General features: G+C 37.0%; 1 protein-coding gene across 8 annotated transcripts in view; it reads left to right on the top strand.

The window, feature by feature from the left end:
* TAFA2 (TAFA chemokine like family member 2) overlaps positions 1-27,462 on the top strand; it is a 193,361-nt gene that overhangs the window by 9,809 nt on the left and 156,090 nt on the right. Inside the window, exon 1 of one of the 8 annotated variants that reach the window (XM_080557492.1) lies at positions 4,413-4,564. The exons of 6 other annotated variants lie outside the window; for them this stretch is intronic. The gene's annotated coding sequence lies outside the window, so the exon portion shown is untranslated. Of the gene's footprint in view, positions 1-4,412; positions 4,565-24,806; positions 24,824-27,462 lie in introns of those variants that run through there. One more of the 8 variants, XM_080557498.1, reaches the window with a different exon arrangement.

Genomic DNA, 27,462 nt, shown 5'->3' with positions numbered 1-27,462 from the left:
CAGCTATTCTGAGTTGTATATTTCAGTCTCAGTATGTCCTTCTGTCAGCATCATAACTCAAGCATTTATTGGTTACTCATGGCCCCCTTCCTGGAGACAAAATTTGAAGCTGTTTCTTTTAATTTCTATAGGTAGTCTGGTCTTGACCAGAAGGTCTGTATTTATTAGGACCTGGAAATAACATCTTTCAAATTACTGGCCCACATACCGTGACTTTAAAGTTACTGCCTCTGCATGTATATATCTGTTCTTTTTATTTACATTTGGCACTTCCAGTTGCTTACAAAAAATCTTTTATGTCACAGTAAGTATAACAATCCTAAGAAAGCTATTAACTGCTTATATTTGAATAGCTATGTGACATTCAGAAAATTAGTGTGTATCAGTCTACATTATCATCAGAAACCTAGAGAGAAACATGCATAATTTTGCTGTATACACAATACACTACTGATTCAGCAGTGTGCTGTGGAGTTCAGATCACAGTAATGATAGATTATAAGGATTTAGAGAGGTACATTTCTGTTATACCGCCTTCGGGGTTGTTGTACCATTTTCTTAGTTGGTCTTTGCCACTGGATGATGAGTCAGGCTGATCATGAGGGTTTCAGGTATTAGATGGCTGCTAGTTTTGAAGGCAGAGCCGATGCTGGAGCTCACTGCATAATGATATGTTGGCTCCCACAGTGTAATTGTTTCTAGTAGAAATTATCATTTTTAAATCCTTGTTCTCTTTAGTCTGTTCTTTCTCCTCATCTCAGGAGAATTCTTGAACTCATTTAATTGTCCATGAAATAAGAAGCCTGTGATTGGAGCCCGCTAGAAAAGGAAATTGCAAAATGGGCAAATACTTCCTCTGTTTTGTTTTGATCAGTTGCAGCTAAGGTTCTCCAGTGACAATGGTCTTGATAAAGACATTTAGTTTTTACCCAGCAGTTCTCTTGTGAAGTTGCTTTATTAAGGAACTTTAGGTCTGTCCAGAGCCAGAGAACAAGTAGGAACAGGCTCTAACTAAAGAAGGATATCAGAAAGTGAGACAGTGAGAAAAACGCTGCTTGCTTTGTCATATTCTTTCCATTGTTGGAAATGATGGTGGTAGACAGTGTGTCACGTAATGTTACAGGAGGAATTACGTAATGCTAACACTTGCAGGTATTGAACAGTTGTTTCCATTTCGGAGGAAAGAAACTGTCCCTGACATCTGCCTTTTGTTCTATTTCTATTTTGTTCTCTTTTCATGTTTGTTGAAGTAATTTCATTTGTGTTTCCCAGAAAACTCTAACCATACATTGGAGAAAGAAGTGCCTGCCTACGACTTTTCCATGGAACCCTGGTTTGTTCCAGGCTAGTTCTTTCTTAACCGTTGTAAATACTGTCTAGCACTAAAGAACACAAGACCATAATTGGAGAAGAGGAGAATGAGAAAGAAGAGATTGTGCCTGTCCTTCCTTTTTTAATTTAAACAATCTTTAACTTAGGCTCCTGTACAAGAAACACTTAGAAAAATGAAACCAAATCTTTTTTTTTTTTCCATTAGATGTATTTCCAGCTTTATTTTTCTTTGACTGTGATTGAATGAAAAATTGTCTTTGATCATTACCTTCATACTAACAGTTAAGAACTGTATACTTAGAAATACATGCTTCTACAAAAATTGGATTTCTAAGTTAAATTAATAGTAATGCTGGCTTACTTTAGCACTGGTGTAATAATAGAGCACAACTCCTTGCATTTCTCTTTTTCTGGGCTTACCAGCATAATAATTTATAGTAGTAATTTTCTACATGAGTTTTAATTTACCAGTTAAGTTTCCAATAAACTTGTCATGATTCCTGAAGTAAGCCTATTTTTCTTCTCTTTACTATCTGGGAGAATTTCTTCCCATCGCTGAATAATTTCAAGTCTCTATTACTCTTTGAGTGTAGCTATTATTTTGCCAGTCCATTGTACACACAAACCTTCAACACCAGGATTCCTTGGCAGGTCTAAATGGTCTGCAATTAGTTATGAATAAAATTATAGTTATTTTTAATACTAGGAATCAAGTATAGCAAAATATAAAATGGATTTTAAAACAGGGACTCTCCTCTCTGTCTTACTTTTCAGTTTCTCTCTTCCAGTTGGTAGCCCAGGTTGGCTTGGCTACTGCAGTTGTTCTAAAATTGATGTAACACAGTAGTTTTTCAAGAAAAAGTTAAAGGGCTTCAGCAGCAGGACAGAGATGCATCTAATTTTGTAACTGATAGCAGTCCTGTTAGTGTTGGTTATTAAAATAGCGTCATATCTTTTCATGGTTAACTCCATGTGTTCAGTTTCTCTGCTAGAAGTTGAAATCTGAAGGGATTTCAGCCTGAGTGCCACATAACTCCTTTTTAATTTTGGTCTCTGAGGTGATGAAGAAACCTGAAAACCTGCTCAGATGGCCTAAATCTGTCAGAGAAAGGAGAGTGGAGCCCTTCACATAACCATTGCAGATACTCTGAAATTCACTCCGTGAATCTCAGATAATAAAAGCTGTTGGGGTGGCTGATTGTGATTGAAAAGGTGAAGGTGGAGTCACCTTTCCGCATTTTCAACACTAATAAAATTTGTATCTGGAATTTATCTTTTAACTGATAAGAGCAAGTTTGGAAGCTGGAGAACAGCTACAATTGTGTTTTACCATCATCTTTTGTTACTTGATTGGCCTGAAAATCTTCAGTGATTAAATTTTATGATTTGGAATTATACAGCTAGGTGTAGCAGTAGTCTCATAGCACTATGTTTCTTTGCCTGTCCAAAAGTATTGCTGTATTGTTTGAAGTTACTCTTTTTAATTTTGAAGCCTCTGCTCAAAAACATATTTAATCCCCTGGTATTTTGAGAAAAGTAATAACAGTACATCATCAAATAAAATTCTTGAGCAAGCATAAGGAATCTAAAATGAAAATTTTTCTAGACATCTTCCTTTCTTCAAACAAACAAATAAAACCCCAAACGAGTTACATGGGATTAAAAGTAAATCGGCCTTTAGTTGTGATTCTTTTTATTGCTACCTAAAGAACCTTTGCAAAGATACATTCAGAGCTGCAATTTCCTAATTTAAGAGTAATAGAAACAACTTCTTCAGCGACTTAAGAGATGTGCCAAGGGTAAAAATCTTTGTGTGTTACCTTTGTGATGTTGTAAGGTCCAGTGCTACTTGTTTTTTGATGTTGGAAATTTGGTCATAGCCTACCAAAGGGGACATTAGAGACAGGATTCAAGTTGAGACTGAACCTAAAATATGTTTCTACTTGTAACTATCTACTTGTGAGGCAGTTGCTTTAACTTCATAATCGAGGGAGATCTAGGGTAGGTTCAAGTGCATAACATCATTTTAAAGACTCTAGAGCATCTTGTCTGGCCTCCAAGCGCTACTCAAGATGGGTGCAGAACATGATATGCCTTGCCAATTCCTTCCTTTGAGGCATCTCAGCTGACACAAGATGGTTTTGTTCAAGTACCTGAACTGCTGAATCCTGTCCCTTATCAACAGATGTGTAGAGTGATTCTACTTGCCCTAAAAGAGATACCTACTTTGTATCAGCTGAACTGTACTTCAAGTCAAAGTCATACTTTGCCCTAAACTTGTGATTTAACAGTCGGTAGTGAGCATTTTTATATGTGTCAACTTATCTAAGATAGTTGTATGGGATTTATAGTACTGTTTCAGATCAATAACATGAGACTCATGGGCATGTCAGATATTGTGTTTAGTCAATTCAATTAAGTACTTACATTTCAGTGCTCAAATTTAGGTGTCTTAATCTTGAACTGAATCCTGTCGCAAGACCTGAAGGTGACATGAAGAATAATAGCATCATAGACAGCAATTACAAAATTAATTAATCTGGGGGACAATCTCTGCTAAAACTTTATTTTCATCTCTTTCTTTGTATGTTGTTTAGTGATATAATCTGATGAAAAATCCTAGCTAGTGAAAAAGTACCTCCACACTCAATTCAAAGTCTGGATATTCATCTGAGGTTTGAAAAAGCTCACAAAAAAGCTACAACCTGATTAGCAAACTGGGTAAACTAGATTTAATGTTTCTGATAATTCCAAGAGGAATGAACAGAGAATAACTTTTTAAAAGTATCTCTGGAAGGGGTGAATTCAGCTTTCATTCTAAATCATCAACTGCATGACATTAGTTAAATTTTATTTCTGAGGTCAACTTTTGTTGCTGAGAGCATTGTGTAGAAGGATAGTTAACTTCAGAACAAGCATTTATTGTATTGCAGTGTAATAGGTGGAAATGAGAGGAAGAGTTTCCACGTGAATGAATAATGAGGGTAAAAATCTACTTGTGGAGTTTTAGAGCAATAAACCAAATGCATAGTCTTGAAAGAGGTATATTCTATGTACACTACTTTTGTGACAGTGGCACTTACTTGAACCAGTCAGGAATGTGGTGCTGCACAAATATAAAATGAAAGATTTTACTGTTATCTATTTCAGTTCAGCTGCAGGACTGACCGCTGCAAGAGAATCTTCTAGTCCTTAGTCCTCATGACAGCCGCCTGCCAGTGGGTCTATAGCTGTAAGTCTTAACATTGTCCCGCATGCAGCAGTGGTCCACATACCTTGAGCTAACAGGATTAAGAAGTATATAATTGCCAATGTCTACTAGTATTTTAACAAAACAAACACTGAGACTGTTATAAAAAGTTTCTTTGTGGTTTTGATTTTCACATTAGTGATTTGACTGTGATTCATTAGGTTTCTTTAGTCTGGCTGTTATGTAGAATATAGGTCTACTGGCATCAGTTCCCAAAGTGTTATTGCCCTCATTGGAAATAGACAGAATCAACCTACAGAACTGGAATTTGAAAGAAAAAAACAAAGCAAAACAAAACATAAACATACACACTTCCACCACCAACAAAAACAAAAACCAGAAAACAAAACAAAACAACTCTCCTTTGTCTATAATCAGAGTAAATAATGCAAGAAGTACATCTTCTTTAGTACTTCTTAGATTATTAAACTCTTTACTACAGAATTAGAGAATCTTAAATATAAGAAGTAGTTTTGCTCGTCATTTCTCTTGTGAAGGGATTCTTAGGGTAGGCAGCAACAGTTGAAGTCACTAGGTTGAAAAAAATGCTTGCGTCCCAACCCTGACATGATGAGGCAGTGTACCCTCTCTCCTCATCCCATATCCTCATTTTTTCTTCCACAGTATTCCTCTCTTCACTCCTTCCTATCAGCAAAATAATTTTTGACTGCATTTTAAGTTGGTGAGGATCTTCACGGCTCCTTACTATTTCTAGACTACTAAAAACATGTCTTGATTTCCCCAGTATCTCTATTTGAGAAGCTGTTGTTGCAGGTCACTTCTATTAGCAGAACGTCAATATGTGACTAATTAGAGATGAAACGTCCAATGAGTATTGAGTAATGTAGTTTTCTAACTTTCTAATTAATGGCAAAACACACAAAAATGTTAATTATGGTTGGAAAGATCCTATGTACCATTTTGTGAAGAGTTCTTTTAATTTTAATTGCAAGAAATGATGCAAATAACTGAAGATAAAATATAAGAAAGAAAAAAAGTTTTCTCATGCCACAGATAATACAGATATAAAATATTTTATAGCATGTAAAATTGTAAACTCCTGCAGGAATTCGAGAATATTAATTCTCTCAGGGAATAAACATTATGCTTCTTACATACTTAGCAGCCTCCTTTTAAATCAACAACAACAAAAAAATCTAGTATATTATTTGTGATAATATGCGATAGCTGTTATTGGAGGTTTCATAACTAATGACCTAATCTGTCTTTAAATGTTAGAGTGGATAGATATACCTAGATTGATGGATACAGTTTAAAACCCTAGGGCCTGTCTATAATAGAAAGAATTAGTGTCAGCAATTTGTACAGCTGAACTGATGCTGAACACTATTTAGGTAAAAATGAATGAAGAATGAACTTTGTTCAGCCCTATTTCAAAATAACTGTTACAGGGTTTTAACCAAGCCATAAGCCTGCATTTGGCTGGAATGCCCATGAACAGTGTGATAACAATTTTAAAACAAGACATCTAACGGTATGTAATAAGGCAATGCTACATCTGCTTTGGGCCTTTTTTTTTTTAATTTATTTTTTTTGCTGAGTTCATACAAAAACATTTCACAAAAATGAGTACAAACAGCTGCCCAGCAGGACTTGTGCAAAGTGGAACATTTCTGCTGAACTCACTTCATTCCACTCTTTATGTCATAAATGGGATAAAAGTACTTCAAGGTTTTAACACAAAATCATTTCTAAGAAGCAGTTCACATGATGTATACATGCATATATACCTGCTGTAAACAACCACAGGCTTTGAAAATGAACAGAAAATGAAAAAGATTTTTATACTTTTTGACTGTTTACATGGTGGTTTTTGTAGGACCCATATTAATGAGAGTGTATATAGATTGTATTTGTAGTGAATATCTGCCAGGAGTCACTTTCTTTCATATTCATATATATTCATATATATATTCATATATATATTCATATATATATTCATACCTATATTCATGTAAGTCCTTTCTCCATCTTAAGCTGATTTCTCTGTTAACTTGAGTTCATTATTTGCATTAAATTTGAAGCAGTAATTTTGTAGCATTTTGCAAGTTTTATTTAATTTGCTGTACAGATGCATTTATAATTTTGTAATAAAACAGGAGAGAGCTAACAGAAATTTGGAAGCCCTTCTAATTTGGTTCAACATTTTTTTCCTAACAGACGTTCCCAAATGAGTACATCAGCATCTTTTCCTGGAAGAAATTTTGCTACTTTTAGTTCTGAATATAGCTCATCTTCTTTTTCATAGCAGTGTAGAAGTGAGCATCAGAAAAACTCTCACTATAATCTTGACTTTCATCCTATTTCCACTCTAAACACAGACCAAGATGTCTGCTTTCTGGGGAGCTCTCTTCATTTTTTGTAGTGTCCAGCTGACATGCTTATGCTGAGCTACATCAGCAGTACTGCTTAGTGCTAACAGGAATGAAACTTCAACAGGAGGACACAGCAGATTTTACCTTGGGTGATGCAGATGTCTTTCTCAGAGCCAATAAACCCAATCTTACCTCTCCTTCCAGTCAAAGTATTTTTGGACATTTTTGACATTTTGCACCTGGTACTTTATGTTGGGGATATTCAGTCCTTATAGCTTCCATTGACCTCAGTTGTAATTTGCAGTTCTGCAACTCCAAGAGGAAACTTTCTATAAACAGAAATCAAGATAGCATGTGTAAATTGCAAGACAGCCTGCATAACTTACTGTCATTTGTGCATGTAAAAAGATTATGTGCATACAACAAAGACCCATATGCTAAAAAAGCAACTCTCTATTTAAATCAAATTCCACAACTAAAATCAAATTGCATCTACTTGTAACACTGTCTGCCCTGAGGAGTCCTATCTCAAATCTGTATGAATCCCTTCTCTGCGCTAAAGAAGCAGACATTGCCAGATCAAAATTTTGAAAAAGTACTGGAGATACAGCTTACTCCTTATTGACTGCCTTTACCGACTGCTTACTGACTGCCTTTGCAGTCATGAAATCTTGGAAAAATGAGATGAACCTTAACAAGGGTTTTGTTCAAGTAGTCCACTCCAAGAAACTGATCCCCATCTCCAAACAATCTTCACCAATATAATGTGTTTGCATAACTTTACTATAATGATAGATGCAGTGGGTTTTAATTCCAAAGACTTCCGCAAAACATTCCCAAGAGTAAGCAGTTTGCTGACTACAAGTAGTGTTGTGTGCTTAATTCCTTCCTTTCCTTCTTTCCTTCCTTCTGTCTTTCCTTCCTTCCATCTTTCTTTCCTTCCGTCTTTCTGTCTTTCCTTTTGTCTTTTTCTCTTTCTTTCTCTTTTTCTCCCTCTCTTTCTCTTCCTTTCTTCCTTTCTTTCTCTAGCATTTAATCGAAAAATTTGGCTGAAAGCCAAATGTGATTTAGAACATTTTTATGTCTCAATCACCGAACAAGCTGTTGTAAGAACTGCATCCTTAATGCACAGAGGATGAGTTGGCATTTCTAGTTCAGATTAGTTAGTTCAGCGATTGTAAGCAATTCTCAAGTACAGGTGACAAGAAAGACCTTTGCCTTGGCATTGTAGTCAGAAAGCTTAGTTAGCCAGGAGACGCTGTCACGTCGGTGGAGGCTCATCCAAAGCTAAGAATGACTGTGGACTTTGGATGCTTGGGAGAGCTGTTACAGCTCTGAGATATAATGATGTGGCTCTTTAGTGCTAGATTTGATATTAGATACATTTTTAGCTGTGACATTTACTGTTTCAATCCCTGGTAAACCAACCTTGAAACAATGATCACATTAGCTAATCCCAACAGTATTTGAATCCCTTTTTCTAAACTGGACAAAGCTATCATGACAGCTGTATACTATTCTGAGAATCAAATCTGAGTTTTCTGCAGGGACTTTTGATCTGCTGACATAAATATGCCTAAGCTTGGGCTGCAGGCAGAAGAATTTCAGCTGATCAAACTTGCTTATTTTTCTGTAGTTCGGGACTATCGCATCTTGGCCCTTGATATATACTGAGTTGTTCAGAATTCTACAAAGGAATGCTTTTATGACCTTGCCTGAAATTATTGAAGATGCTGTTTCCACATCACAGTTTTGGAGAGCAATTTTCCAAATTGTGGAAAATGGGAGTTTGAATAGCTATGCAGTCACCTGTGATGACCTGGACAATTTGTACTGACCTGTTTTAATTTTAGAGGAAAAAGTATCTCCTTTTACAAATCTTACCTGGCTTACGCATTGCGTTTGATTTCATGGTATTGTTGTATTGTTGATGCTTTTGTATATAGGAAGTTTGCCACCTATGGCTGGGGATATATATGGTACCTCACGTGCAGCAGAGCATTATCGAGCCTTAGTGATCACTCACTCAGACTGGAGCACCTCATGTTGTAGAAAGATTGGTGAATCAGGCTTCCCTTTCTTTTAGGGCTGAGCTGGGGTTAGTGTGGTTTGAAGGGCTGAAACTTGTCCAGAAACAGTACAGAGGAGTTGTGTATGAAACTTGTTCTTTTACATAGGACCAGTTAAGGTTGAAGGAAAACATACTCCATTGGAGACAGTGTCTTCCATTTGGGAGCTGCTTGGGGATAGAAGACTCTTGGAAAAATGACTTGGAACTCTCCATAAGTACCCAATACTGAGGAATACTCCAGTGCAGTATGCAACTCCTGTGCTCTGTCTGAAGGCAAGTAAATGCTTTCATCTTTACATTGTCAATTAAAATTACCTACTTCAGTTATAATGTGTCCTTCAAAAGGCGTACAGAGAGACAATGTCCATGAGATGGGAGTTTGTAGATGAAGGTCACTCCCATGTTAACATAAAGCGTTTTATAGTAAACACAGGGGTCAAGCAATTGAGTCTGTGCATCTCAAAAAAGATGATAGATAGGACTGTGACAACATTAAATAAATAAACAAACAAAAAACACATAGTTTTTCATTTCAGAGCTTAAGTCTTGTTTTGAGAATAAAATCTGCCCTTGATGGTTAACTTGAAACAGAAAAGAAAAAAAAGCAGTAAGGGTGCTTTTTTTTTTTTTTTTTTTTTGACCTTTCCCACTTCATACATCTCAGCATAATGCTGTTTACAATGTAAATATGGTTAAGTATTTTAGGAACAAGAAGCAAGATCTCAGGTTCTGGAAGGAACTGAAAAATGAAGAGAAACTTTTGGCTGCCCTTCAAAAACTTCAGATCCACAAAATCTTAGATCAATGAGCTTAGCTCATCTAGAGACTTCTAAAAGAAAGTGCTGTATGTATGGATCTGTGGTCTAAGCAGAGATGTTTTCTGAACCACGCCTGTGAAAAATGGATCAAAGACTAGATTTCATGATCTGCTTTCTTTGACTGACTAAAATAGAAGACTGTTCATAACAGTTTTGTTTTGTTTCTCTTTTCAAAAAGTATTTTGTCTGTGATTACAGGGAAGTTACTTAAATTGATATTTCTTTTTTGTAATATCCTAGAGGAAGAATTAATATATAACTTTTTTCTTTACTTGGATATTTTGAGGACTTTTAGTTGTAAATGTCAAAAGAAAATTGCCATGCCAATATGAATTACCTGTAATAAGCTAATGTTGATTAGATTTTTTTTCTTGTCTATTGAAATGCTGTGATTTACCTTCTTTGGTTGTTACAGAAGGGAAGAAGAGCGAACTTCTGTTTGAGTGCTCTTGGGGTATTTATTTGCAACTCAGAGTCTCTCCAAAATGCAATTTGGGGTGTGGGACAAGTGATTTCCAAGATGACATTTGTGTGTGAAGCCAAACAGATGACAGAGCCCTTTTCACTGTCACATTGAGAACTCACTGAGAGCTGTTGCAAGGGCAGTATGACAGAAACAACTCTGTCACCATAAGTGCTGGTGATTGTGCTCACACTCAGCTAGCTGCTCCCCGGCATGTGGGATGCCCAGGACTAAGGTAAGGGTTTGAATAGACAGTGCATTGCTAGCTACTGGAAAGAACACATGAAGGTTAAAAAGAGTCATGGGGGAACGGAGGGAGCAAGAAGAGTACAAGGTCCCGCACATCAGTAGTATTTGCTTGGAAACATTTTCCAAAGTCAATGAAATGTATTAGTATATAGATTAGAAATAGGGGTTGCAGATGACTCAATTTATTTTTGCAGCGTTTTTATTCCTGAACATATAAATATGTAAGATGTATATGGACACGTAAAAAAATAAAGGTCTAAAGTCATAGCTGCCTGTAGAATTTGATGGAAATTGGAAGTGCTGAAGCAGAGGTGTGTCTGGAGGTGTTCTCTTCTCCCTCCCATAGACTACTCACGTCAGCGTAAGCTGCTTTGCTCTCTCCCCACACAGAGCTGACCTTGTTCTGACTGGCCTTGTACTTTCTCATTTCTTTGTCTGTGTTAAAGCCAGCTGGTTCTCTCTATGGAAATTCACAGCTAGGACCCTTTCAGCAGATGTCTACATGGCTTCAGCAGCTCTTTTCCTCTGCCCTTCTGTGGCATCATTAGACTTTTACCCTCACATTACAAAGTGAAAGCTGGGTCACTCAACTTTCTTGAAATGTGTTAGCAATTTGAAGGCTATTTATAGATGGACTTCAGAGCATATGGAGTGAGCATAGCCTGAGTATTTATGACCTCCAGATCACTGCTGTTTCTTCACTCAACATTCAGACTTACGTAAGACTTTGTAGCCTTTTATTTTGGAACAACGATCTGTCCTGGTGCATATTGTGATTATACAAGGTTTTCTACTGGAAACTGCAGATAAGTTAGACTGCTTTCCAGCAGCATACCTTCACAATTTTTGCACTGTTTATAAAAACATGATAACTGTGAGAAGGGCACTATTTGTTCAGTGTGCAAGAAAGACTTAAGATAGACTTAGGAGATGGTATCACCTGTGAGACAGACTGAAAAATCAAATAATAGCACTGTCAAGTGGGTGCAGCAAAGATGTCTCTATCTCCGCCAGCTTTGGTAAAAAAAAAAAATAAAAAAAAGATAAAAAAATGATGGTATGTACTTGCTACATTTATTGCATGTTATATATAATAAAAGAATGTTTGATGATTTAGCAAAGGGCAGGCTCAAATCACACCAAACCAGGTGTTCAGACCTCTTTTAGAACACCTTGCTCATGCCAGACAATGAGCAAAATTTTGCTTGGCTTTTCAGCCTCCAAGAATGACTAGGAAGCTTACCCTTTAATGTTGTGGTGTGAACAGTGGTGTCAAGAAGCTTACTACCTTGTACAGCTCAAATTTTACAGCTATGCTTTCTGGCAACTTGTGTCCATTTAAAAGACCCCAGACTGACTTTTGAATCCTCAGGTTTCCAAGCATCCATCATGGGCCTTTCAAAATGTTCTGTCTGCAGAAGTAACAAGACTTTGGGATCTTGGTACAAATACAAATCTGGGCCAACCTTGTTTAGACCATTTCAAATCAAATTTTTTTTTAAGTTTTGTTACCGTTAGCAAGAATCTCAACAAAGCTTCATGTGACAGTCTTTCTCTGATTATACTCATTGGAGAAAGAAATAGCTTTGTAAATGGACAATAAACCCAATGGCATAGTGTATAGTAGCAGTAGTAGTAGTAATCGTAGTAGCTGTGATTTTTTTTTTGATTAGTATATGATTTTGATGGGCATTTTCAGTGTCTTATATAGCTTTCATTAGAAGATATCTGGGTAGAGGAATGTTCTATATTCAGAACTTATGAAATATTCTTCCCCCTGTATAGGGGAATATCCTTGAGAGTATTTTTGAGATAGGAAAAGAGAGTGGCTCAAGACTGCTGAGTCTAGATAGGACCCAGATTCCTTTTATGGAGTACATTGAGTGAGATTCTCAATGAAAGCTAAAAATAAGAAAAAAAATATGAGAAAATATATGAGAAAAAATATATGAGAAAAAAATGAGAAAAAAAAATCATAACTACTACCGAGAGTATCAACTCTATTTCATGTTCAAGCTTTGGGAATTTATTATTCTGATAGGAAACCGAATAAAAACCCGTTCCTTAAAGTTTTCCTCCAAAGTAAAAAATCTATTTTGGACTTCAGCAAGAGCTTTTTGAGAGAAGAACAGGTGTCTTGACTAAGGTGGCCTTTTGGTTGTGAGAGGTGCTTAGGTTCAGGTTCATTTAACGTGATCATTCTGGAATGGGAGACTGTTTGCGGAAAACTGTTGAAAAGGCATTGTGAAAGGACTTCTTTCCCTGGTTAGTTGCTTGCCATCTGCCTGCAGTGTTATGACCATTTGTAGTTAATTATTCCTTCAGGCTCACAACAGATCCTGTACCTTCCAAGGTGATGCTCTGTGGAGGTTATGGTTTCCTTCAGGCACTAGGCAGAGCATGTTCTCATAGCTGGGGATCTCATTCAGACTCCTGTAATTGAAAATTTTGTCATGACTCCTAGGTATTTGTCTCATATGCTTAGCAATGTGGGTTGTAGGTAATATATTGCAACTTTCTTCCAAGATTGATTGGCTTTTTGTTCACTTTGGTGTTATGATTCAAGGTGGTGCTATTTGATCTCTGCTTACCTGAACTTGCATCTTAACTACCTGAGAAACCAGTAAGACAAAAGGTGCAACAGACTGCAAACATTTAACCCAAATAAGGGTTCCTGTGACCTACTGTTTCCTCACATAATAAAACTAGAAAATGAAAATATTAAAGATGGGAGCCTGAGTGGTCTGTCAGAGGAGTCCTGACATTCATCTTGATTTAAAGATGACTGTTACAGGCAAATGTCATGTGTAATTTATGTTTGGAAGGATCAAGCTTTGTAGTAGGACATCTTTCATGCAGGATTGATCAGCTAAGAATAAGGAGACTTTGAAGTGTCCTGGTTTGAACAGAGCACTGAAAGAGAATGAAAGAAACCCCAGAGCTGTTGTGGGAAAGAGGAGAAAGGAGCACAGAATCGGGTTGGGTCTTGCAGGGAGGCAGTTGATGTTCTTTGCATGGTTCAGGTTGAGCTGCAGAACTGCTCACTGCAGGATGTTGTGGACTCTGAAAGTTTACAGTGCTTTGAAAAAGACTTGGCACTTCCATGAAGAACACTCCACCAAGTCTTATTACAATAACGCCCTCTCTGCCTGATGATTTTCATGAGGTGCAAATTGCTCACGTTCTGGGGAAATTATCACTCTAGGTTTATACCCTGTTACAAGCTCTACATAAAATTATGAGGCACCTGCTGCTGGCTGGCAACAGTTAGAAACTATGTACTGGAGACATGCTTTCAGTCTGACCCTGTATGATTGTTCTCATGGCCTGGCAGATTGGGTTTCAAGAGTGAGAAATTTGTGAAGAATAAATTTCCCTCTGGTAAGCAGAAGGACTGTCTCATGCCAGCTTTCTGTAGATTATGAAATAAACCAAAAGATCTGAATCAGAACTGGGAATTATATGTTTTCTTGACAAGAGAGAATAGAAAAATGCCTTTAGCATTTTTATTTTATTATTTTATACATACATATATATATATATATATTTTTTTTTTTTTACCTGAGAAGGGTGATTCCTGGTACATTTACAGGTTGCACTGGACCAAATTCACTTCCCCTAATGTCTCAGTCCAAGATTTGACCCAGTAGCAGCTGTTTCATTGGAGGATCTGTGAGCTTGATGTTTGGGAGAATTTTTTCAATTTCTCTTGTTCCTCTAGATAAGTGTGAATGTGAGGAATGATATGGATACAACACATGACCTCTACAACAAACAGGATAAAAAGTGTTATGCACCTTCATTGATGTTTCAGCTGTTGATTTTCTCTAGTAATAAAACAATTTTTGAATTATTTTAAATGAATCTTACCAGGTACTTCTTTTTAATGATGGATTTTAAGCACAATTCAAGGTGCCCATTTAAACTGATAAACTCTTGCTGTTTCTCCACTGCAAATGTGATTCCTGTTAATTATAATTTCTTCAAAACTTTGCATTGATCTCTTTTTCAGGGTTCCATAACTGACATCAAAACAAGCTCAAATCAGAAAGTATCAACCACAAGTGTGAAAAAATCTCCCACTATACACAGAGGTCCAATTTGAGAAATACAAAGCCAAAATGGACTTTTTAACAGAATGCTAAGGTTAATGAAAGGTTATCTGTTTCAAAACAGGTTCTAGAAAGCTTACTCTCAAGTTTTTATTCTGCTCAATCAAAAGTGGGTGGCACAAAGATTTTGAAATATTTGTTCTTAGTGACTGGGGTTTTAAACTTTGCATTAAGTTTTTGTACTTTTTTTTTTGTGGAGAAAATTTTACTTTTTTTTTTTTTTTTTTTGGCCTTGAATACAGTTTGTCTAAATACAAATCTAAGCTTTCATTATATCTAACTAATAAGAATCAAAGGTTAGTAACCTTTAAATACTTTAAATGTATGCTTGAGGGAATCATTGCTGTCTCTGGGACTTAGCCATGCAACTCTTACAGAAATCTTCCAATGGACTTGGGAAAACACCACCACAGGAGTGACCAGAACAAGCAGGCACAATTCATATGTGTATTTCTCATTTATGTACACCATTATAATATTATTGGTATGGAAGGACATTTACCCATCTCATCCTAGAGTGAATTCCCTTCAGAGCTTGATTTAGCTGAGATTTTTTTTCCCCAGTCTTTTACTGTTTTCTGTCATGGTTTTGCTTTGTCAAACATCGGATTACCAGTGAGGTTCCTCTATAGATGTCATCACAGGAGTGCGACTTCCAGGTGACATTTTGCTAATCTTTTATGAGTCATTACATTTGTTTTGACTTGCTCTCTGTATAATCATTGCAGAAGAGAAAAATACTGTTGAGTGTAATGTTTGCCTCACCTCTCCGTCAGCCTTTAAATGCAGTCCTTCAAAAAGGGAATGATAGAAAAGATCAGTGAACAGCAGTATGAAATAATGTAGCAATGATATTTAGAGATTGTAATTTACACAGTGTAGCCTTTTCATTTTACATATCCGGAAACACATTTTCACCTGATTTACAGGTTCAGTGATATTGTGTAAGGAGAGGCTGAAATGGGAAATGGGATGCAATCTGAGAAACAGATTCATTCGGGGATAAAAGGGTAGTTTTGAATTAATTTTTTTAAGGTAAATTTTTAAGGTAAATTTAATTTTTAAGGTAAATGTCTTCATGAATACATGGAATGTTCTCATGTTATAGAAATGAAATTATTTGATTTTTACTTTGAAATTACATTTTTCTTTTGAAGTGACCTGAATTCTAAAATGGTTGAATAACCTGACACCAAAACTATAAAAATCCCCTTGTGAGTCTGATGAAACTTCTGAGTTTATACAGAATTTTTGTAGGTCTTTCTTGTTTGCTGAACAGATTTTTTTTTTTAAATTTTAATTTCTTTGACCTCTTTCTTTTATTACTTCTAGTGTTTGTTCAGACTTACTGAGGAATTTTATTTGATACATTATGTGGGGCCTGACTACTTTATCCTATTTAATAAAAATATAAAGGGATTCTTTTTTTCCATATATGTGAAAATCACACGTGATACTTTATTTATTTATCTTTATTCTCTCTCTCTCTCTTTTTTTTTTTTTTTGGTGATTTTAGGTATCGATGCAGATGAAGTAAGGAATGAACTCATATATATTCTGGAGTTACTTTCTAAATGATTCTCAGTCTCTCTTGACAGCTACTACTTTATTTCTGAAGGAGGAGGGGTCAGAAGCACCTCTTCCTTCCCAAAGAATTGTGCTGCAAGATGAGAAAGAGTTTTTGGGAAACATAGGTGGCAAACCTATAATTAATTATTTAACCATCTTACCTGGCAAACTTTTCAAAGTAAATTTTCTCATACAATAAGTATGATGTGAATAATTCAACCCTGATAGATAGTTTTCTGTAAAAAGTACCAGTAATTTGAATAAGCCCAAATTACCAAATCATCAAGTCACTTTGCAGCATCTGTATTTTTCTTACCATTATGTAGGATTGTTGATATGTATGTAAGGATTAAGACAAGTTCTGCGAATCTTATGGACAATAATTTTCCACAGTAATATTTTTATCTGCGATCAAAAGTAGATCCTATGGGATTCCACTAGAAACAACACCACTGGATTTTTTTTTTTTTGAGAACTCTCATTTAAACAGTTTTTTAATCCAGTTAAGATGTGCTAAATTGATTTTGTGTAAAGCATTTTCATCAGAATGTCAGTTAGTGCTGTGTCAAAGGTCTCATGGATGTCCACCTATGTTATATCAACTAAAGTTGAAAATACCCAGCTTCTGCAGATATATTTCTAGTCTATAAGAAATTTAATTTGGAGATATTTAATGAGATTGGATCTAATAAAATCTACTTTCTGACTGAGGACTTGATCAAACATCTTTAAATCACTTCCAAGCAGACACACCTTACCATGGCAGCTTATGAATCCCGAGAATATCTCATCGTTTATACAGAAGTAGTAGGGACTGTCGACCTTTCCCTTGTCTTTGTGCATTCCTTCAGGAAAACTCAAGCCATGTTAATCAGAAATAGCATAATGTACTGAAAAACTGTTATTATTTTTGGTGACTGACATGCTAATTTTAAACATGGTCATACGATGAAGCCACAGCAAGTCTTGGTTTTCTTACCCCTGCTATCAGAGTGATTACAAATGGTTCCAAAGTGTGTTTATCAATGTGGTGATAGGTGCTATATATAAATATATATATGGTGTGCATTGGCTAACCTGTGTTACATGTTCCTGTCTGTTTTAGGAAGTGGTTCACCTAAGATTGCTTTAAGCTTGGAATAATTTATGCCAGAGTCCTAAATTTCCCCATATGTTAATATTCCCTGGCTTTAAGCTGAGCCACATTATGGGTTCCTCTTCTTGTGTGCTGCTACAGAAACAAGGGTTAGGGTACACTTATAAATTATGCTTATTTTATAAAAGTCATCTAAACCCTTTGAGCTTTCTATGCAATTATTTTCAAACATGCACATGAACGTGTTTGTGAACACATTTAGGAAAGGCTTCTTCTCTGGTACTTATATTTACTGAATGACAGAATAAGATGCCTCTGTAAAGGGGAAGAAAGCAGATATATTCTTCTGCACATTATTCAAACTGACAGAAGAATCACTGAAGAGTCAAAACCTGTCACATCATATATGAATTTAGACTTATATCTATCTGACCCATTTGCACCCATATCTGTATTAAATGTTTCATAATTCTTACAGACATTTTGGTTTTAACTAATCTGTCTTCAAAGCTTTCTAGTTCCTTGTTCTCTAAACCTGAGAACTTCTCTGAATTTCCCTGACATAATCCTAGATATATTGAAGAGTATAAAACTGTTGATTACAGAGGCTGTATTCAACAGCTCCTTTTGTCTACCTTCCTACTGAGGTATCGCTGCTAAAACCTGAAGAAATATGTTTGTACTTCAGTACAATAGATGAAAACTATCTGCAGACTAATGTTTTTCAATGATAACTTCAATATTGTTGTGTCAGCATTGCTATTCTAGCATAAAAGATAATCTCATCCTTCCTGAAACTTCTGACATATTAATAAAAGCAAACCAAGAGAAAGAAAATATTATTTACTCTTCAGGAGACTCTCTATCTTACTTGTTGTGTTTAATTTATGGTACAATTTACAAATAAAGATTACATGCATCTATATAGACCAGTCAAATTGTTTTCAAGTAGTGGTCTGTACAATTTGTCATTTTCATACACCTGATACAGTGTATGTCCTGTCGCTAGCATAACCTGATTACAATTTTCTACGGGGGCAAAAATAATTGTTAAAAAATCTTAATATTTGAAGTTAAAAAGTGTTAAAAATATATAGTTTAGTTTATTATTATTCTCTGTCAGGTTGTTTTTTACTTTTCTTTCTCCTTAATTTTCTTGTTTCAAAATGTGGATTCACTGCATAATCTCCTGTTTCACAAGAGTGTGGAAGGCAATTAAGAATAATTTTGGTATGGTTTGGCTCACAAAAGCCTTCCCCTGAGATAATTTCAACATGCTGAAAGCAAGCTCTGATTCTTGGCAGCAGAAAGAATTGAACCTTTTAAAAAAGCAGGCTCCCAGTAAGCACAATTAAGTTATTCGACCAAGCGAAGGTTGAATTTAGCCTCTCAAATAAACAATTCTGCCAGCTGCATCAGTACTGCATCGGTCCCAAATTCCCCCTTCTTTGATCTGGCATGGCAAATCCATGAAGAGGAACTGGTGTGAGTCTGTGTGTGTTTTATAGTCTGTCAGATGGAGGATAGACCAAGGCCAAACTCCAGCGCTCCCTGGAACATCAAGGGGACTCATGCAGAGATCACGGGGAAAACAGAGTTTGCCCCTGAAAATTATGTGTGTATTGTCACTTGGGGTCTCTGCTTCTCACCAGGCCATTATGTTCTTCTTCCTGCATTTTGCTTTCTTTTCGCTATCTTTCTCTCCTTTCTTCTGTGTTGAGACTTTTCACCCCTTCCCCTGGTGTTGTTCCTGTACCCTGTGACTGGAGTAGCTGGTGTGGTTGGCACGGTACTACGGGTGGTGTCTGTCTGACACCCAGGAGAAAGCAAGGGGCAATGAGGTAGTCTCTGCCTCAGGTCCTTGTGCAGACTCAGGAAGCCACAGTTGAGAGGGCCTCCAGCTCTTCTTCCCTTTGGCTGCTGTATAGACAGAGAGAGAGGGGCCAGGTGACAACGTCCCTGTCACTCCAACGATACACACAATAGTTACATGCTGCTTCGTTAACGTTACAACTTTTATGGCTGGTAATACCGTTATCAGTCTTTATATGATATTTGTAGAAAAATAATAGCTGTGAGTGAAATAAGTTGTTTGTACCTCTAGTGTCTCTTGATGCTATATTCTTACTGTTTAACAATGTTAAATCCTCACACATAGGATTCCTATATTCAAATACCTGAAAGAATTAAGCAGCACTGGGGCCTGCAGGTCTACATCGGCACAGGAAAGGCTCTTGGTTCTCCCTTGGTTCCTTTCCTCCTCCATGAGCAGCACTCATTTTGGACAAAGAAACTCCATTTTGAATTAGAAGGAATTTTCAGTGAAACTAGAAGGAGAGAGAGAAACTAAGAAACTGAAGTAGCCGAATATTTATTCTTGAATATAATTTTACTAACAATTTTACTAATATTTTGTTAATTTTGTCATTTTGTAATTTTGTTCCATCCCTGTTTTCTAGTGAACACTCATTATTCTTAGACACCACATAATAAAGAAGATAGATCTGATTGAACATAGAGGAGTGTATGGTAAATCTAAGCTTCTGTGTATGTGCCCACTTCCTAAAATGCTCTTGAGAGAAGCAAAAACTCAGCAAAGTACACCTCTGTAGTTACACATAACCACAGTAAGACAGTATGCAAATGGAGTGTAGGACACATTGTCACCTAGTATTTAGGTATCCAAAAATCATTGCTATTTTTCTTAAATCTATCACTATTTCAACACCCCAGACAGCTATATTAATCCTTCCACGGTTTTTCTTACAGTCAGTAAAGACCATAGGCACATCCAGAGGGCAGTTCAGAGCATTCACAGTAGGTGTCCCTTTTTCACCCTGCAGATGAGCTGTACTTCATCCTCATCAGCCTTCAGTAATAAATCTTTTCATTACAGTGAGCTGCTGAGAATGTCTTAAGTTTTGAAGATGATTTTATGTGCTAGCTTTGTGCCACTCCAAAATAGTGACCACCTTTCTCTGTATGAAGGAATGCCTCTTATTTCATTTGTCTTTTGCATCTGTAAGAGGAAACCTGAGTCAAAGATAAAGTTTTGCAGAGCAGCACTAAGCAATATAACTGATTGATTCTTTTCCTTTAATTTTATTTAATATTTCAACCTGAAGAATTCTTGTCTTTTATTTTTTTGTGGTTAAGTTTTGTGTGTGTGTGTGTGTGTGTGTGTGTGTTTGTGTGTTTGTGTGTGTGTGTACCTTCTACCTAAATGATTAAATGCAGGGATAAAAATTATGTTTAAAAAAACTGTAAAAAGCAAAAGTTTGCCAAATGCAGTCATTTGCCAGTTTAATTTTAAACATTCAGTGGATATTTTGCATAGGATAGAATACAGTAGGAGATTGTCTTCTTCAGATGGGATGTGGAAATTCCCAGTGGCCTTAATAGAGGCACTGATATTTCCATTTGATTTCTGCAGTCCATAAAATGAAGCTGACCCCACCTCCTATTCATCTTTATGGCAGTATGTTTCTTGAACTGCTCAAATGACTGTTACAGGAGGGTTTCAAGGGCATGTGACAGAAATGGAAAGAGAAATTGGATCCTTTTTCACTAAGGACAAGGATTAGGCAAGAGTTTCAGAGAAGAACTGAGGTAGAAGATTCCACAGATTCCGAAGAAGATTCCTCACCAGCAAAGAAAGGACTTAGTGTAATATTATTAATACTCACTCTCATGGGAGACCTCTGAGATGGAGCATCAAGACAGTCCTGTGTACTTGATCTGAGGCAGCAATAGCTCACATCTACCTATCACCCATCCAGGAACGTGAGAGGATCCCACATTTAAACAGCATACATATAAGGGAAATGCAAGAAGATGAGTTTTGAACATCTGTATTTCCAGAATATGTATAGTTCAGTATAAATAAAAGTATTGCAAATTGAATCGTGTATCTACTTAAATATTTTGTGTCCAGACATCATTTTATTCCAGGTATTTGACATGGGGATAAATAGTACATAGAGAAAAATATTTGAGGTTTATTGGCTTAGACACAGGGATGCAAAGGTAACAGAGCAGATAAACTCTAATATTGGGTTGAATGTTACAATTTTTACCTGGTTGAATTTATTTCAAGGTTGTGATTATGTGATTATGATGGTGATTGTGACTTAATAACTGTTAAAAAGTCAGAATGCTCCAGATAGTGGGAGGAAGATTTGCAATTTCCAGAATGAATGAAAAATAATTTTACATGAATTGGTGAAGATTGCCATACAGCTTACTGTCGTTTATCTAGAAGAAGTTTCTTAATTGCTCGTTTGTAAGATGTGTTGTGGGGTATATAATCCTAGCATGCATTCCAAGAATTCTCGAAAATTTTTGGTTGTTAATAAATGTCAAAATAAGGAAAAAAAGTAAGGTGATCATTGAAGTAAAATCTGTAGTGACTGATCTTTATGAATACAAGAAAAAATTAAAATTTCATCTAATCTTGGAATAGAACAGATGTGCACCTTGGTAGTGCAAAAGGTCATGTGTATTCTTCCTTCTCTTTTAGCCAAGTAAATAACTAAAGAGTTTTTGAAAAGGCCATCAGTTTCTTCATGGTCAGTGAATCTTCAAATGTGGAATATCCAGATGTTTTTCAGAGGTATCATTACCAGCCAGCTGAAAGGGGAGAAATCTGTCCATCTGCGTGACTGTTTTCAAAATAGCAACAAAATTTAGGAATATTTGGCAATATATAAAATGCCAAAATGGAAGTATTTGAACATGGATGGTGTATTCTTATTTATTAATGCTAATTTTAACTTAGAGAGACATCACTCTGTTTTCAAATTAGTATAATTTATTTTCTTCTAGCTATTTAACCAACTCTCATGTGCTGTATTCTATCAGAAGAGTATCAGAGGTATTGCAAGGTATCAGAGATATAGGTTATCTCTTAATCTTAGGATCATAGGCTCATAGGATAATTCAGAGGTCTCAGAAGTCCACTGCTGCTCAAAGCTGGGTCAGGTATGAAGTCAGACTGGGTTGTGCAGGGCTTTATCTAGTCTTGTCTTGTTAATGCCCAAGAAAGTAGATTGCACAACTTCTCTGGGCAATCTGCTCCACTGCCTAACTACCTCCTGGTGATTTTTTTTTTTCCTTAAATCCAGTTTGAACCTCTCTTGTTTCAGCTTACGCCCGAGGTCTCATCCTCACACCATGAAAAGCTTGGCTACATCTCATTAACCTCCCTGTAGGCAGTTACTGGCTGCTGTTAGGTACCCCCAAAACTGTCTCTTTTCCAGGCTAAAGAAGCCCTGGTCCCTCAACCTCCCCTTGCAGAGCAAATGCTCAAGCCCCAGCCTCTGTGGGGGCCCTCTGCTGAACTCGTTCCAGTTTGTCCATGTCTTGTATTGGCGGCCCCACACTGGAGACAGATAAGGCCTAGTGAGTGCTGAACAAAGGAGGATGATGCCTTTCCTTTATCTGCTGGCTGTGGCCCTTCAAATACAACCCAGGGCTTGTGACTGGCCCATGCTCAGCTGCCCAACAAGGCCCCCAGGGCTGCTCCCCAGCTGGTCTCACGCAGTCTGAGCTGATGCAAGGGAGCTCCCCTCCCTGGGGCCATGCTCGGCTTTTCTCCTTGCTGAGTTTCATGAAGTTCTTGTCAGATCATTTCTCCAGCCCATCTAGGCCTCTCTGAATTGCAGCCTGGCCCGCCAGTATATAAGCCGGCCCTCCACAGTTGGGTGTCATCTGAAAACTTGAGAGTCTGTTCCATTGCCTCCTCCAGGTCACTGATGAGAATATTGAGCAGGGCAGGTCCCAGACTAGGCCCCTGCAGTACTCCATTTCTTACAGGCCTCCAGGCAGGGTAAGACACATTAACCACTACCCTCACAGTCCTCCAGCTGCCCTGTGGGATCCCACGGTTCAATCCATTGAATAATCATCAGTCTGCTTGCCTGGAGTCCAGGGCCTGTGCTTGGCTGTTCTCCTTCCTCACTCCTTGTAGGATTTTGGACCCCACTGTGGCGTGGTCACTACAACCATAGCTGCCACTTGACTGTTAGTTTCCCAGTTGTCTCTTCCTTATTAGTGAATAGCAGATGCTGGCAAGCATTGGCCTGCCTGTCCCACCCAGTACCCCGACACCTCCCGAAATCTTGACCACTTGTGTTCTGCTGTGTTGCCTTTTCAGCAGATGTCAGGGATTCTTGAGTCATAGAATGAAAAATTTCAACCGTGTTTCTTCATCTACTAAGATACTTCATTTTTCAGTTTTTAAGACATGAAAATATAGAGACATGCCTCTTCGAGGAAATTGTCCCTATAATTCTGCAATGATTCGCTGCAGATGTGGTGATATGTTTTCCTGCTCAGTATTTGCTTTTGTATGCTAGGAGGTGATAGGTTCCTTGTGGAATTTTGAAGAATTTTGAAGGTGGGAATAATGGAAAACCACTTCCTATGTCTGAATGCTACTTCTGTTGCTTCTACATTATGCAAGGAATCTTTTATTATATAATTATAACAATCATGATCTTATATACATTGAAGTTTGTGTCATAAGGCATTCACTTAAGTGCGGGTAAAGACAAAGAATCAGTTACAAATCATTTGTCCATAAATGTAGCTTTTCTCCAAAAATGAAAAATGAAGAGGAATTTCATTCTGTGGTATAGATAAGTTCTTAGGTCTGGCCTTAGATTTTGATTTCATTTAATGATGTAATGTTAGCCAATAATCATTTCTGTCAGGTTGAAACCTTGTAGATATCTGATCTCTGTAGATCTCCTTCATATGAGGAGCAGAGCGTAGACAGGTTCAGCAGAGCAGATATGCTGCATCGAGAATCTTATGCCATCAAATATTTTGTCCTCAGACCCTGATTCTCTCAATTTTTTAAACATTGGGGAACAGAATATGGTCAGTTCCAGCCTCAAATTCAGCAGTGAAACTAATGTTTTCCCTATGTAAACAGACTTGAATAAATTGCAGATACCAACCAAATATTGATTCTGTTAAGACTGACTTTGAAATTGATTTCATTTGTCCTTGTAAAGGGCTTTATGATCAGATTTAAAAACAAAAATATATTAGAGCTGATAACTAACATTTAAAATAATAAATTGAAGCTTATGATAATATAATTGTATATTTGAGGGTGGCAGAAATATACATTGGAGAGAAACGCCAATAGTGTTTCAGAATCTCTTAAACATAATATCCATCATTTTTTATTCATAAGAGGTCATCACCATATTCCCTTGTTAACATCCTAAACTCCTAAACTCTTAATAGCATTCTAAACAATTGTTGGATTCATTGTTGTTGCTAATTTGCCATTTTTAATAGGAGATTGTTATTGCTGGCTAATAAATGTTTCATGTTTGGAAATTTGTTTCTTTTGCTGATCTTTTCATTAAGTGAAGTTGCTGCTTAAAGTTGTTGTTCTGATGAACATCCTTTTTTTCTCAGGGTGATGGCTACATTATTAGTCTTGTTGAGTTGGATTATTAAAGGGTTTTGAGTGTGAGGAAGGAACAGTTCTCAGGATTCTTGGCTGAGCAGGTATGTTGCAGAAAAGTAACATCTTCAATGGAAACTTTGAAGAAGCCTTCCAGACCATCGTGTTTTGTGAAAGCAATTTCCTCGATTTTGTAAGAACAGATTTCAAACTGTAGTGTTTTGGTAGAATCTCCTGTTTTACTGTAAGAATAACTTTGTTTCTGGTCACAAACTGATCTATCTCTATGTAAGTTGATAGGGTGCATGTTTAATTCTATTTATTTATTTATTTATTTTTTCCCTGAGTATAAGAGTGTTTCAGCTTTTGGGCAAAGCTAGTTTGTTTTTTGAGAGAGAAAAATTCAAGAGGCCAAGCTGATGACAAGCCAGAATTGTACATGGCACTGCTTTACATGCTAAATTTTTCCTACAGCTTGAGTATTGACTTAATTTGCCCTTCACAAATATGCACTCTCTGTTAATATGTTGTTTACAATGTACTAATGTTCCCACAAAGCCCACTGAAGTAGAGCAAATTGTCCCATTTCATTAGTACAGGGTTCTAACTTTGAATAATTTTATTTCATATCAAATAGCTTTTTAGCTCTGCATCGTCAATGTAACCAGTATTTATTGTTGTGTAGAACAAGTTGTTGCTGTTTCCCATTTGTCATCTTTCTGCCTTGCTGACTCACTCCAGCCTTTATTTTCTTGTCTCAAATCATTCACACTCTCCTAAAGGGATTGCAGCTAAATATAACAGTTTACCTTTATGTTTAATTTTCACTCTTTTTAGATATCACATGCAAGTGGAGTCATGCAAAGTGTTGGCTCAGGATATCATCCAGATACAATTTCTGTCTTTATGTAGAGAAGAATAAATACCTTTTTTTTTTTTTTTTTTTTTTCCTTTCTTCCGTATTTACTCTGTTTAGGACAGATGAAAATTGCATTTCTTATATAATTACATGTCATACAGGAGCCATGGGCACACTGTCTTTCCAGAGACGAGGCCAGCGCACTCGTAACAGGTAGTGTTGTGTTTTGCAATGTCTCCAGGCTGGTTCTCTGTCTCTGCTCTGTAGGTGAATGTTTATGGCATCAATGTGTTTATGTCCTTTGGGGAATGCAAGCTCATTTGATATATAAGAAGCGAATCATATGCTTAAAGTTAAGAATGTGTTTAGATGAAATTAATAATTACGAATGTGTTTAGGTGTTGGCCTGAGGTGTGTGTGGAGGCAGCCTGAGGAGATGTTTTCTGTCAGCCCTGCTCTCGCTGTGTGTATCTGATAGTCCTGTAGGAAAACACGACAGAAATTCTAAGTGTAATGACCATATATTGCCACTAGATGGTAATGTTATATGAGATTAAGTATTTGTTTTGTACGAGGGAATGCTGAAGGGAAGTGGACCTTTGATGGCTGCTAGTCATGTGGGAAGGTGCCAGTGGCTGCTTCTGAGCGAAGTGCAGATGGCCTCAGGAATAAGGCATAGCAGTTAATTAAACCATAATTTATGATTTTGTTTCATGTTATTTGGAGGATTGGTTGAATAATGCAAGTCATTGCAATCGAGTAACCTCACTATATATGCTAGCAAAGTACTGGAAAATGGGAAATGTTTTCAACTGCTATCGTTGTTTTCCACAATATTTTACATAATGTTGTCCACTCATGATTTCAGTTTAAATGAACACACATCTCCCGTCTTTGAACAAGTGGGAATATTTTCACAGAATCATAGAATGGCTTGGGCTGGAAGGGACCTTAAGGGTCATCTAGTTCCACCCCCCTGCCATGGGCAGGGATGCCACCCACTAGAGCAGGCTGTCGATTTTCTTCAGGAGAAGTATGAGAAGGGCAGGTACCAGTACTGAGCAGGAACATGAGCAGTTATGACTTTCAACCTGTGTGAGGCAGTGATATATTTATATGCTACACATCTGCCAGTGCATTAAAACTTCCTAAAAATCCAGCGGGGGACATATGTGTGATCTATTCCATTGCTTGGCTGTTTCTTAAGGAAAAAGATAAGAATTATCAGTTGTTAGTTGTTTGGTTCTTAGGATGCTCCATTCTGTGAAGCACCAGGAAAGTCTGCACAAACTGTTTTATCTCACTGCTGTGTGAAAGGCATTATTCACTTAGCTTGGGATAGGGAAGCAGTTCTCCTAAGCATAGCAGTGCAGGCTGCTGCCTCCATTTGAAAAAAATCTAAATAAAAGGTGGAGATAAACATTTTGTAGTTTTTGCAATAGCTTTGAAACTTCCTTACAGCTTTGCTTTCTTAAAAATATTGAGAGAAAGCATTTAACTTCAGCTGATTTGGGGTTTAAATTGCTTTTTCATGCCAGGCTTTGTTTGGAAATCTGCTGATTTCCTGCTTGAGTCAGAGGCAGATGTATTGCGGGATCTCAGTGCCGTGATTGACATTTGTATTTTTCCTGTGTTGTTGCTGTGGCAGTGCTACAGTGCCACAGTCAAAGACCAACTCCAGTTTTCCTGGGGACTGCATGAACCCAGAACAAAATAAGGTACCTGCCTCAGATTTCATATTAGTTTATGTATTTAAATACAGTTTTCAATGCAGAAAAGTGCCAGTAAGACGAATATTTTTTAGTCAAGCTCAGCCCTCCCAGTGTCCCCCCCAGTCACGAGCAGTTCACTCTAATCTTAGGGGAGATGCATGTGCAGAACTTG

This window comes from Anser brachyrhynchus (genome assembly GCF_964034855.1).
Source record: "Anser brachyrhynchus genome assembly, chromosome: 1".
NCBI lineage: Eukaryota > Metazoa > Chordata > Aves > Anseriformes > Anatidae > Anser > Anser brachyrhynchus.
This window is presented reverse-complemented; position numbering and strand designations above follow the sequence as displayed.